Genomic DNA, 12,221 nt, shown 5'->3' on the forward strand with positions numbered 1-12,221 from the left:
GACATTTTTCATTTGCATTAGACAACGCTACACGACGATTCGGTGCTTATTTCTGCAGTAAGTAAGTGGGCCGACTACTTTCCTCCGATCGGATACCAACGTGGACGGATGCCATCATTAAATGATTCACGAGTGGGAGCTTGGTCAGCTGCACTGCAGCAGGGCGTTACAGCGTGTACACCAGCCACAGTACGATGCGATTTCGAATCGACAAACGACTTCTTTCCGTAAGGACTAGCGAGGGACGCAGTTTCCGATGCATCAGACGAGGTGGCCGAGTGGTTAATCCAATGTGCTCTGCACGCGTGGGTTCGAATCCCATCCTCGTCGAAGAATTTTACGTAAAGCACCCATTTCGGATCACGCCTTCTACATGCGAAACGCCACTCAGTAGTAGCAATGGAACGTGTAGGTGAAAGTTAACATCCGTAAGAAATACGAAACTAAACCGCCTACCAATTGGAAATACACAACATTCGATAGCGTACGTCTTTCGAATCAAACATCATCTCAAGATCTATAAACGAATCGAAGTTTGGCACCATGGTGGTGTTTGGGAACGGTGCGTTCTCATTCATATTTAAGTGCTTACTTATCGCAGTCATTTTAACGTATCGAGCCTATAATACCTCCAACCGTAGCGCAACTGTCGCCTTTCGACAGTTTGCTTTCCATCCGGCCGCCGTATACGGAAGCGATCTGATAGGGCCTGGCTCCATCGCCAACAGCAGGAGCCTCTGGTCTCACAATTCGGCTACGAAGAACGTGGTTTGCTCTTCGAAAGAAACTTGAAAGCAACATCAGCGATGAGGTCAACGAAGGTGACAAATAAATGTTTCGAATCGAGATAATCGCGGCGTTGCAGTAGTTGTTATACTGAATGCACAGGACATTTTTCATTTGCATTAGACAACGCTACACGACGATTCGGTGCTTATTTCTGCAGTAAGTAAGTGGGCCGACTACTTTCCTCCGATCGGATACCAACGTGGACGGATGCCATCATTAAATGATTCACGAGTGGGAGCTTGGTCAGCTGCACTGCAGCAGGGCGTTACAGCGTGTACACCAGCCACAGTACGATGCGATTTCGAATCGACAAACGACTTCTTTCCGTAAGGACTAGCGAGGGACGCAGTTTCCGATGCATCAGACGAGGTGGCCGAGTGGTTAAGGCGTTGGACTGCTAATCCAATGTGCTCTGCATGCGTGGGTTCGAATCCCATCCTCGTCGAAGAATTTTACGTAAAGCACCCATTTCGGATCACGCCTTCTACATGCGAAACGCCACTCAGTAGTAGCAATGGAACGTGTAGGTGAAAGTTAACATCCGTAAGAAATACGAAACTAAACCGCCTACCAATTGGAAATACACAACATTCGATAGCGTACGTCTTTCGAATCAAACATCATCTCAAGATCTATAAACGAATCGAAGTTTGGCACCATGGTGGTGTTTGGGAACGGTGCGTTCTCATTCATATTTAAGTGCTTACTTATCGCAGTCATTTTAACGTATCGAGCCTATAATACCTCCAACCGTAGCGCAACTGTCGCCTTTCGACAGTTTGCTTTCCATCCGGCCGCCGTATACGGAAGCGATCTGATAGGGCCTGGCTCCATCGCCAACAGCAGGAGCCTCTGGTCTCACAATTCGGCTACGAAGAACGTGGTTTGCTCTTCGAAAGAAACTTGAAAGCAACATCAGCGATGAGGTCAACGAAGGTGACAAATAAATGTTTCGAATCGAGATAATCGCGGCGTTGCAGTAGTTGTTATACTGAATGCACAGGACATTTTTCATTTGCATTAGACAACGCTACACGACGATTCGGTGCTTATTTCTGCAGTAAGTAAGTGGGCCGACTACTTTCCTCCGATCGGATACCGACGTGGACGGATGCCATCATTAAATGGTTCACGAGTGGGAGCTTGGTCAGCTGCACTGCAGCAGGGCGATACAGCGTGTACACCAGCCACAGTACGATGCGATTTCGAATCGACAAACGACTTCTTTCCGTAAGGACTAGCGAGGGACGCAGTTTCCGATGCATCAGACGAGGTGGCCGAGTGGTTAAGGCGTTGGACTGCTAATCCAATGTGCTCTGCACGCGTGGGTTCGAATCCCATCCTCGTCGAAGAATTTTACGTAAAGCACCCATTTCGGATCTCGCCTTCTACATGCGAAACGCCACTCAGTGGTAGCAATGGAACGTGTAGGTGAAAGTTAACATCCGTAAGAAATACGAAACTAAACCGCCTACCAATTGGAAATACACAACTTTCGATAGCGTACGTCTTTCGAATCAAACATCATCTCAAGATCTATAAACGAATCGAAGTTTGGCACCATGGTGGTGTTTGGGAACGGTGCGTTCTCATTCATATTTAAGTGCTTACTTATCGCAGTCATTTTAACGTATCGAGCCTATAATACCTCCAACCGTAGCGCAACTGTCGCCTTTCGACAGTTTGCTTTCCATCCGGCCGCCGTATACGGAAGCGATCTGATAGGGCCTGGCTCCATCGCCAACAGCAGGAGCCTCTGGTCTCACAATTCGGCTACGAAGAACGTGGTTTGCTCTTCGAAAGAAACTTGAAAGCAACATCAGCGATGAGGTCAACGAAGGTGACAAATAAATGTTTCGAATCGAGATAATCGCGGCGTTGCAGTAGTTGTTATACTGAATGCACAGGACATTTTTCATTTGCATTAGACAACGCTACACGACGATTCGGTGCTTATTTCTGCAGTAAGTAAGTGGGCCGACTACTTTCCTCCGATCGGATACCGACGTGGACGGATGCCATCATTAAATGATTCACGAGTGGGAGCTTGGTCAGCTGCACTGCAGCAGGGCGATACAGCGTGTACACCAGCCACAGTACGATGCGATTTCGAATCGACAAACGACTTCTTTCCGTAAGGACTAGCGAGGGACGCAGTTTCCGATGCATCAGACGAGGTGGCCGAGTGGTTAAGGCGTTGGACTGCTAATCCAATGTGCTCTGCACGCGTGGGTTCGAATCCCATCCTCGTCGAAGAATTTTACGTAAAGCACCCATTTCGGATCTCGCCTTCTACATGCGAAACGCCACTCAGTGGTAGCAATGGAACGTGTAGGTGAAAGTTAACATCCGTAAGAAATACGAAACTAAACCGCCTACCAATTGGAAATACACAACTTTCGATAGCGTACGTCTTTCGAATCAAACATCATCTCAAGATCTATAAACGAATCGAAGTTTGGCACCATGGTGGTGTTTGGGAACGGTGCGTTCTCATTCATATTTAAGTGCTTACTTATCGCAGTCATTTTAACGTATCGAGCCTATAATACCTCCAACCGTAGCGCAACTGTCGCCTTTCGACAGTTTGCTTTCCATCCGGCCGCCGTATACGGAAGCGATCTGATAGGGCCTGGCTCCATCGCCAACAGCAGGAGCCTCTGGTCTCACAATTCGGCTACGAAGAACGTGGTTTGCTCTTCGAAAGAAACTTGAAAGCAACATCAGCGATGAGGTCAACGAAGGTGACAAATAAATGTTTCGAATCGAGATAATCGCGGCGTTGCAGTAGTTGTTATACTGAATGCACAGGACATTTTTCATTTGCATTAGACAACGCTACACGACGATTCGGTGCTTATTTCTGCAGTAAGTAAGTGGGCCGACTACTTTCCTCCGATCGGATACCAACGTGGACGGATGCCATCATTAAATGATTCACGAGTGGGAGCTTGGTCAGCTGCACTGCAGCAGGGCGTTACAGCGTGTACACCAGCCACAGTACGATGCGATTTCGAATCGACAAACGACTTCTTTCCGTAAGGACTAGCGAGGGACGCAGTTTCCGATGCATCAGACGAGGTGGCCGAGTGGTTAAGGCGTTGGACTGCTAATCCAATGTGCTCTGCACGCGTGGGTTCGAATCCCATCCTCGTCGAAGAATTTTACGTAAAGCACCCATTTCGGATCACGCCTTCTACATGCGAAACGCCACTCAGTAGTAGCAATGGAACGTGTAGGTGAAAGTTAACATCCGTAAGAAATACGAAACTAAACCGCCTACCAATTGGAAATACACAACATTCGATAGCGTACTTCTTTCGAATCAAACATCATCTCAAGATCTATAAACGAATCGAAGTTTGGCACCATGGTGGTGTTTGGGAACGGTGCGTTCTCATTCATATTTAAGTGCTTACTTATCGCAGTCATTTTAACGTATCGAGCCTATAATACCTCCAACCGTAGCGCAACTGTCGCCTTTCGACAGTTTGCTTTCCATCCGGCCGCCGTATACGGAAGCGATCTGATAGGGCCTGGCTCCATCGCCAACAGCAGGAGCCTCTGGTCTCACAATTCGGCTACGAAGAACGTGGTTTGCTCTTCGAAAGAAACTTGAAAGCAACATCAGCGATGAGGTCAACGAAGGTGACAAATAAATGTTTCGAATCGAGATAATCGCGGCGTTGCAGTAGTTGTTATACTGAATGCACAGGACATTTTTCATTTGCATTAGACAACGCTACACGACGATTCGGTGCTTATTTCTGCAGTAAGTAAGTGGGCCGACTACTTTCCTCCGATCGGATACCAACGTGGACGGATGCCATCATTAAATGATTCACGAGTGGGAGCTTGGTCAGCTGCACTGCAGCAGGGCGTTACAGCGTGTACACCAGCCACAGTACGATGCGATTTCGAATCGACAAACGACTTCTTTCCGTAAGGACTAGCGAGGGACGCAGTTTCCGATGCATCAGACGAGGTGGCCGAGTGGTTAAGGCGTTGGACTGCTAATCCAATGTGCTCTGCATGCGTGGGTTCGAATCCCATCCTCGTCGAAGAATTTTACGTAAAGCACCCATTTCGGATCACGCCTTCTACATGCGAAACGCCACTCAGTAGTAGCAATGGAACGTGTAGGTGAAAGTTAACATCCGTAAGAAATACGAAACTAAACCGCCTACCAATTGGAAATACACAACATTCGATAGCGTACGTCTTTCGAATCAAACATCATCTCAAGATCTATAAACGAATCGAAGTTTGGCACCATGGTGGTGTTTGGGAACGGTGCGTTCTCATTCATATTTAAGTGCTTACTTATCGCAGTCATTTTAACGTATCGAGCCTATAATACCTCCAACCGTAGCGCAACTGTCGCCTTTCGACAGTTTGCTTTCCATCCGGCCGCCGTATACGGAAGCGATCTGATAGGGCCTGGCTCCATCGCCAACAGCAGGAGCCTCTGGTCTCACAATTCGGCTACGAAGAACGTGGTTTGCTCTTCGAAAGAAACTTGAAAGCAACATCAGCGATGAGGTCAACGAAGGTGACAAATAAATGTTTCGAATCGAGATAATCGCGGCGTTGCAGTAGTTGTTATACTGAATGCACAGGACATTTTTCATTTGCATTAGACAACGCTACACGACGATTCGGTGCTTATTTCTGCAGTAAGTAAGTGGGCCGACTACTTTCCTCCGATCGGATACCGACGTGGACGGATGCCATCATTAAATGGTTCACGAGTGGGAGCTTGGTCAGCTGCACTGCAGCAGGGCGATACAGCGTGTACACCAGCCACAGTACGATGCGATTTCGAATCGACAAACGACTTCTTTCCGTAAGGACTAGCGAGGGACGCAGTTTCCGATGCATCAGACGAGGTGGCCGAGTGGTTAAGGCGTTGGACTGCTAATCCAATGTGCTCTGCACGCGTGGGTTCGAATCCCATCCTCGTCGAAGAATTTTACGTAAAGCACCCATTTCGGATCTCGCCTTCTACATGCGAAACGCCACTCAGTGGTAGCAATGGAACGTGTAGGTGAAAGTTAACATCCGTAAGAAATACGAAACTAAACCGCCTACCAATTGGAAATACACAACTTTCGATAGCGTACGTCTTTCGAATCAAACATCATCTCAAGATCTATAAACGAATCGAAGTTTGGCACCATGGTGGTGTTTGGGAACGGTGCGTTCTCATTCATATTTAAGTGCTTACTTATCGCAGTCATTTTAACGTATCGAGCCTATAATACCTCCAACCGTAGCGCAACTGTCGCCTTTCGACAGTTTGCTTTCCATCCGGCCGCCGTATACGGAAGCGATCTGATAGGGCCTGGCTCCATCGCCAACAGCAGGAGCCTCTGGTCTCACAATTCGGCTACGAAGAACGTGGTTTGCTCTTCGAAAGAAACTTGAAAGCAACATCAGCGATGAGGTCAACGAAGGTGACAAATAAATGTTTCGAATCGAGATAATCGCGGCGTTGCAGTAGTTGTTATACTGAATGCACAGGACATTTTTCATTTGCATTAGACAACGCTACACGACGATTCGGTGCTTATTTCTGCAGTAAGTAAGTGGGCCGACTACTTTCCTCCGATCGGATACCGACGTGGACGGATGCCATCATTAAATGATTCACGAGTGGGAGCTTGGTCAGCTGCACTGCAGCAGGGCGATACAGCGTGTACACCAGCCACAGTACGATGCGATTTCGAATCGACAAACGACTTCTTTCCGTAAGGACTAGCGAGGGACGCAGTTTCCGATGCATCAGACGAGGTGGCCGAGTGGTTAAGGCGTTGGACTGCTAATCCAATGTGCTCTGCACGCGTGGGTTCGAATCCCATCCTCGTCGAAGAATTTTACGTAAAGCACCCATTTCGGATCTCGCCTTCTACATGCGAAACGCCACTCAGTGGTAGCAATGGAACGTGTAGGTGAAAGTTAACATCCGTAAGAAATACGAAACTAAACCGCCTACCAATTGGAAATACACAACTTTCGATAGCGTACGTCTTTCGAATCAAACATCATCTCAAGATCTATAAACGAATCGAAGTTTGGCACCATGGTGGTGTTTGGGAACGGTGCGTTCTCATTCATATTTAAGTGCTTACTTATCGCAGTCATTTTAACGTATCGAGCCTATAATACCTCCAACCGTAGCGCAACTGTCGCCTTTCGACAGTTTGCTTTCCATCCGGCCGCCGTATACGGAAGCGATCTGATAGGGCCTGGCTCCATCGCCAACAGCAGGAGCCTCTGGTCTCACAATTCGGCTACGAAGAACGTGGTTTGCTCTTCGAAAGAAACTTGAAAGCAACATCAGCGATGAGGTCAACGAAGGTGACAAATAAATGTTTCGAATCGAGATAATCGCGGCGTTGCAGTAGTTGTTATACTGAATGCACAGGACATTTTTCATTTGCATTAGACAACGCTACACGACGATTCGGTGCTTATTTCTGCAGTAAGTAAGTGGGCCGACTACTTTCCTCCGATCGGATACCAACGTGGACGGATGCCATCATTAAATGATTCACGAGTGGGAGCTTGGTCAGCTGCACTGCAGCAGGGCGTTACAGCGTGTACACCAGCCACAGTACGATGCGATTTCGAATCGACAAACGACTTCTTTCCGTAAGGACTAGCGAGGGACGCAGTTTCCGATGCATCAGACGAGGTGGCCGAGTGGTTAAGGCGTTGGACTGCTAATCCAATGTGCTCTGCACGCGTGGGTTCGAATCCCATCCTCGTCGAAGAATTTTACGTAAAGCACCCATTTCGGATCACGCCTTCTACATGCGAAACGCCACTCAGTAGTAGCAATGGAACGTGTAGGTGAAAGTTAACATCCGTAAGAAATACGAAACTAAACCGCCTACCAATTGGAAATACACAACATTCGATAGCGTACTTCTTTCGAATCAAACATCATCTCAAGATCTATAAACGAATCGAAGTTTGGCACCATGGTGGTGTTTGGGAACGGTGCGTTCTCATTCATATTTAAGTGCTTACTTATCGCAGTCATTTTAACGTATCGAGCCTATAATACCTCCAACCGTAGCGCAACTGTCGCCTTTCGACAGTTTGCTTTCCATCCGGCCGCCGTATACGGAAGCGATCTGATAGGGCCTGGCTCCATCGCCAACAGCAGGAGCCTCTGGTCTCACAATTCGGCTACGAAGAACGTGGTTTGCTCTTCGAAAGAAACTTGAAAGCAACATCAGCGATGAGGTCAACGAAGGTGACAAATAAATGTTTCGAATCGAGATAATCGCGGCGTTGCAGTAGTTGTTATACTGAATGCACAGGACATTTTTCATTTGCATTAGACAACGCTACACGACGATTCGGTGCTTATTTCTGCAGTAAGTAAGTGGGCCGACTACTTTCCTCCGATCGGATACCAACGTGGACGGATGCCATCATTAAATGATTCACGAGTGGGAGCTTGGTCAGCTGCACTGCAGCAGGGCGTTACAGCGTGTACACCAGCCACAGTACGATGCGATTTCGAATCGACAAACGACTTCTTTCCGTAAGGACTAGCGAGGGACGCAGTTTCCGATGCATCAGACGAGGTGGCCGAGTGGTTAAGGCGTTGGACTGCTAATCCAATGTGCTCTGCACGCGTGGGTTCGAATCCCATCCTCGTCGAAGAATTTTACGTAAAGCACCCATTTCGGATCACGCCTTCTACATGCGAAACGCCACTCAGTAGTAGCAATGGAACGTGTAGGTGAAAGTTAACATCCGTAAGAAATACGAAACTAAACCGCCTACCAATTGGAAATACACAACATTCGATAGCGTACTTCTTTCGAATCAAACATCATCTCAAGATCTATAAACGAATCGAAGTTTGGCACCATGGTGGTGTTTGGGAACGGTGCGTTCTCATTCATATTTAAGTGCTTACTTATCGCAGTCATTTTAACGTATCGAGCCTATAATACCTCCAACCGTAGCGCAACTGTCGCCTTTCGACAGTTTGCTTTCCATCCGGCCGCCGTATACGGAAGCGATCTGATAGGGCCTGGCTCCATCGCCAACAGCAGGAGCCTCTGGTCTCACAATTCGGCTACGAAGAACGTGGTTTGCTCTTCGAAAGAAACTTGAAAGCAACATCAGCGATGAGGTCAACGAAGGTGACAAATAAATGTTTCGAATCGAGATAATCGCGGCGTTGCAGTAGTTGTTATACTGAATGCACAGGACATTTTTCATTTGCATTAGACAACGCTACACGACGATTCGGTGCTTATTTCTGCAGTAAGTAAGTGGGCCGACTACTTTCCTCCGATCGGATACCAACGTGGACGGATGCCATCATTAAATGATTCACGAGTGGGAGCTTGGTCAGCTGCACTGCAGCAGGGCGTTACAGCGTGTACACCAGCCACAGTACGATGCGATTTCGAATCGACAAACGACTTCTTTCCGTAAGGACTAGCGAGGGACGCAGTTTCCGATGCATCAGACGAGGTGGCCGAGTGGTTAAGGCGTTGGACTGCTAATCCAATGTGCTCTGCACGCGTGGGTTCGAATCCCATCCTCGTCGAAGAATTTTACGTAAAGCACCCATTTCGGATCACGCCTTCTACATGCGAAACGCCACTCAGTAGTAGCAATGGAACGTGTAGGTGAAAGTTAACATCCGTAAGAAATACGAAACTAAACCGCCTACCAATTGGAAATACACAACATTCGATAGCGTACTTCTTTCGAATCAAACATCATCTCAAGATCTATAAACGAATCGAAGTTTGGCACCATGGTGGTGTTTGGGAACGGTGCGTTCTCATTCATATTTAAGTGCTTACTTATCGCAGTCATTTTAACGTATCGAGCCTATAATACCTCCAACCGTAGCGCAACTGTCGCCTTTCGACAGTTTGCTTTCCATCCGGCCGCCGTATACGGAAGCGATCTGATAGGGCCTGGCTCCATCGCCAACAGCAGGAGCCTCTGGTCTCACAATTCGGCTACGAAGAACGTGGTTTGCTCTTCGAAAGAAACTTGAAAGCAACATCAGCGATGAGGTCAACGAAGGTGACAAATAAATGTTTCGAATCGAGATAATCGCGGCGTTGCAGTAGTTGTTATACTGAATGCACAGGACATTTTTCATTTGCATTAGACAACGCTACACGACGATTCGGTGCTTATTTCTGCAGTAAGTAAGTGGGCCGACTACTTTCCTCCGATCGGATACCAACGTGGACGGATGCCATCATTAAATGATTCACGAGTGGGAGCTTGGTCAGCTGCACTGCAGCAGGGCGTTACAGCGTGTACACCAGCCACAGTACGATGCGATTTCGAATCGACAAACGACTTCTTTCCGTAAGGACTAGCGAGGGACGCAGTTTCCGATGCATCAGACGAGGTGGCCGAGTGGTTAAGGCGTTGGACTGCTAATCCAATGTGCTCTGCACGCGTGGGTTCGAATCCCATCCTCGTCGAAGAATTTTACGTAAAGCACCCATTTCGGATCACGCCTTCTACATGCGAAACGCCACTCAGTAGTAGCAATGGAACGTGTAGGTGAAAGTTAACATCCGTAAGAAATACGAAACTAAACCGCCTACCAATTGGAAATACACAACATTCGATAGCGTACTTCTTTCGAATCAAACATCATCTCAAGATCTATAAACGAATCGAAGTTTGGCACCATGGTGGTGTTTGGGAACGGTGCGTTCTCATTCATATTTAAGTGCTTACTTATCGCAGTCATTTTAACGTATCGAGCCTATAATACCTCCAACCGTAGCGCAACTGTCGCCTTTCGACAGTTTGCTTTCCATCCGGCCGCCGTATACGGAAGCGATCTGATAGGGCCTGGCTCCATCGCCAACAGCAGGAGCCTCTGGTCTCACAATTCGGCTACGAAGAACGTGGTTTGCTCTTCGAAAGAAACTTGAAAGCAACATCAGCGATGAGGTCAACGAAGGTGACAAATAAATGTTTCGAATCGAGATAATCGCGGCGTTGCAGTAGTTGTTATACTGAATGCACAGGACATTTTTCATTTGCATTAGACAACGCTACACGACGATTCGGTGCTTATTTCTGCAGTAAGTAAGTGGGCCGACTACTTTCCTCCGATCGGATACCGACGTGGACGGATGCCATCATTAAATGATTCACGAGTGGGAGCTTGGTCAGCTGCACTGCAGCAGGGCGATACAGCGTGTACACCAGCCACAGTACGATGCGATTTCGAATCGACAAACGACTTCTTTCCGTAAGGACTAGCGAGGGACGCAGTTTCCGATGCATCAGACGAGGTGGCCGAGTGGTTAAGGCGTTGGACTGCTAATCCAATGTGCTCTGCACGCGTGGGTTCGAATCCCATCCTCGTCGAAGAATTTTACGTAAAGCACCCATTTCGGATCTCGCCTTCTACATGCGAAACGCCACTCAGTGGTAGCAATGGAACGTGTAGGTGAAAGTTAACATCCGTAAGAAATACGAAACTAAACCGCCTACCAATTGGAAATACACAACTTTCGATAGCGTACGTCTTTCGAATCAAACATCATCTCAAGATCTATAAACGAATCGAAGTTTGGCACCATGGTGGTGTTTGGGAACGGTGCGTTCTCATTCATATTTAAGTGCTTACTTATCGCAGTCATTTTAACGTATCGAGCCTATAATACCTCCAACCGTAGCGCAACTGTCGCCTTTCGACAGTTTGCTTTCCATCCGGCCGCCGTATACGGAAGCGATCTGATAGGGCCTGGCTCCATCGCCAACAGCAGGAGCCTCTGGTCTCACAATTCGGCTACGAAGAACGTGGTTTGCTCTTCGAAAGAAACTTGAAAGCAACATCAGCGATGAGGTCAACGAAGGTGACAAATAAATGTTTCGAATCGAGATAATCGCGGCGTTGCAGTAGTTGTTATACTGAATGCACAGGACATTTTTCATTTGCATTAGACAACGCTACACGACGATTCGGTGCTTATTTCTGCAGTAAGTAAGTGGGCCGACTACTTTCCTCCGATCGGATACCAACGTGGACGGATGCCATCATTAAATGATTCACGAGTGGGAGCTTGGTCAGCTGCACTGCAGCAGGGCGTTACAGCGTGTACACCAGCCACAGTACGATGCGATTTCGAATCGACAAACGACTTCTTTCCGTAAGGACTAGCGAGGGACGCAGTTTCCGATGCATCAGACGAGGTGGCCGAGTGGTTAAGGCGTTGGACTGCTAATCCAATGTGCTCTGCACGCGTGGGTTCGAATCCCATCCTCGTCGAAGAATTTTACGTAAAGCACCCATTTCGGATCACGCCTTCTACATGCGAAACGCCACTCAGTAGTAGCAATGGAACGTGTAGGTGAAAGTTAACATCCGTAAGAAATACGAAACTAAACCGCCTACCAATTGGAAATAC

At 47.6% G+C, this 12,221-nt stretch overlaps 13 non-coding genes across 13 annotated transcripts; all 13 read left to right on the forward strand.

The window, feature by feature from the left end:
• Positions 1-1,152: 1,152 nt before the first annotated feature.
• On the forward strand, positions 1,153-1,234 carry Trnas-gcu. Its single transcript has one exon. It is a non-coding gene; the product is annotated as a tRNA-Ser (tRNA).
• Positions 1,235-2,056: 822 nt separating this feature from the next.
• On the forward strand, positions 2,057-2,138 carry Trnas-gcu. The gene has a single exon. It is a non-coding gene; the product is annotated as a tRNA-Ser (tRNA).
• An 822-nt stretch (positions 2,139-2,960) lies between these two features.
• On the forward strand, positions 2,961-3,042 carry Trnas-gcu. The gene has a single exon. It is a non-coding gene; the product is annotated as a tRNA-Ser (tRNA).
• Positions 3,043-3,864: 822 nt separating this feature from the next.
• Positions 3,865-3,946, forward strand: Trnas-gcu. Its single transcript has one exon. It is a non-coding gene; the product is annotated as a tRNA-Ser (tRNA).
• Positions 3,947-4,768: 822 nt separating this feature from the next.
• On the forward strand, positions 4,769-4,850 carry Trnas-gcu. The gene has a single exon. It is a non-coding gene; the product is annotated as a tRNA-Ser (tRNA).
• An 822-nt stretch (positions 4,851-5,672) lies between these two features.
• Trnas-gcu lies at positions 5,673-5,754 on the forward strand. Its single transcript has one exon. It is a non-coding gene; the product is annotated as a tRNA-Ser (tRNA).
• An 822-nt stretch (positions 5,755-6,576) lies between these two features.
• Trnas-gcu lies at positions 6,577-6,658 on the forward strand. Its single transcript has one exon. It is a non-coding gene; the product is annotated as a tRNA-Ser (tRNA).
• An 822-nt stretch (positions 6,659-7,480) lies between these two features.
• Trnas-gcu lies at positions 7,481-7,562 on the forward strand. The gene has a single exon. It is a non-coding gene; the product is annotated as a tRNA-Ser (tRNA).
• An 822-nt stretch (positions 7,563-8,384) lies between these two features.
• On the forward strand, positions 8,385-8,466 carry Trnas-gcu. The gene has a single exon. It is a non-coding gene; the product is annotated as a tRNA-Ser (tRNA).
• An 822-nt stretch (positions 8,467-9,288) lies between these two features.
• Trnas-gcu lies at positions 9,289-9,370 on the forward strand. The gene has a single exon. It is a non-coding gene; the product is annotated as a tRNA-Ser (tRNA).
• Positions 9,371-10,192: 822 nt separating this feature from the next.
• Positions 10,193-10,274, forward strand: Trnas-gcu. Its single transcript has one exon. It is a non-coding gene; the product is annotated as a tRNA-Ser (tRNA).
• An 822-nt stretch (positions 10,275-11,096) lies between these two features.
• Trnas-gcu lies at positions 11,097-11,178 on the forward strand. The gene has a single exon. It is a non-coding gene; the product is annotated as a tRNA-Ser (tRNA).
• An 822-nt stretch (positions 11,179-12,000) lies between these two features.
• Trnas-gcu lies at positions 12,001-12,082 on the forward strand. Its single transcript has one exon. It is a non-coding gene; the product is annotated as a tRNA-Ser (tRNA).
• The last annotated feature ends 139 nt before the right edge of the window (positions 12,083-12,221 follow it).

This window comes from Schistocerca piceifrons, unplaced genomic scaffold (genome assembly GCF_021461385.2).
Source record: "Schistocerca piceifrons isolate TAMUIC-IGC-003096 unplaced genomic scaffold, iqSchPice1.1 HiC_scaffold_2315, whole genome shotgun sequence".
In the NCBI taxonomy this organism is placed as follows: Eukaryota; Metazoa; Arthropoda; class Insecta; order Orthoptera; family Acrididae; genus Schistocerca; species Schistocerca piceifrons.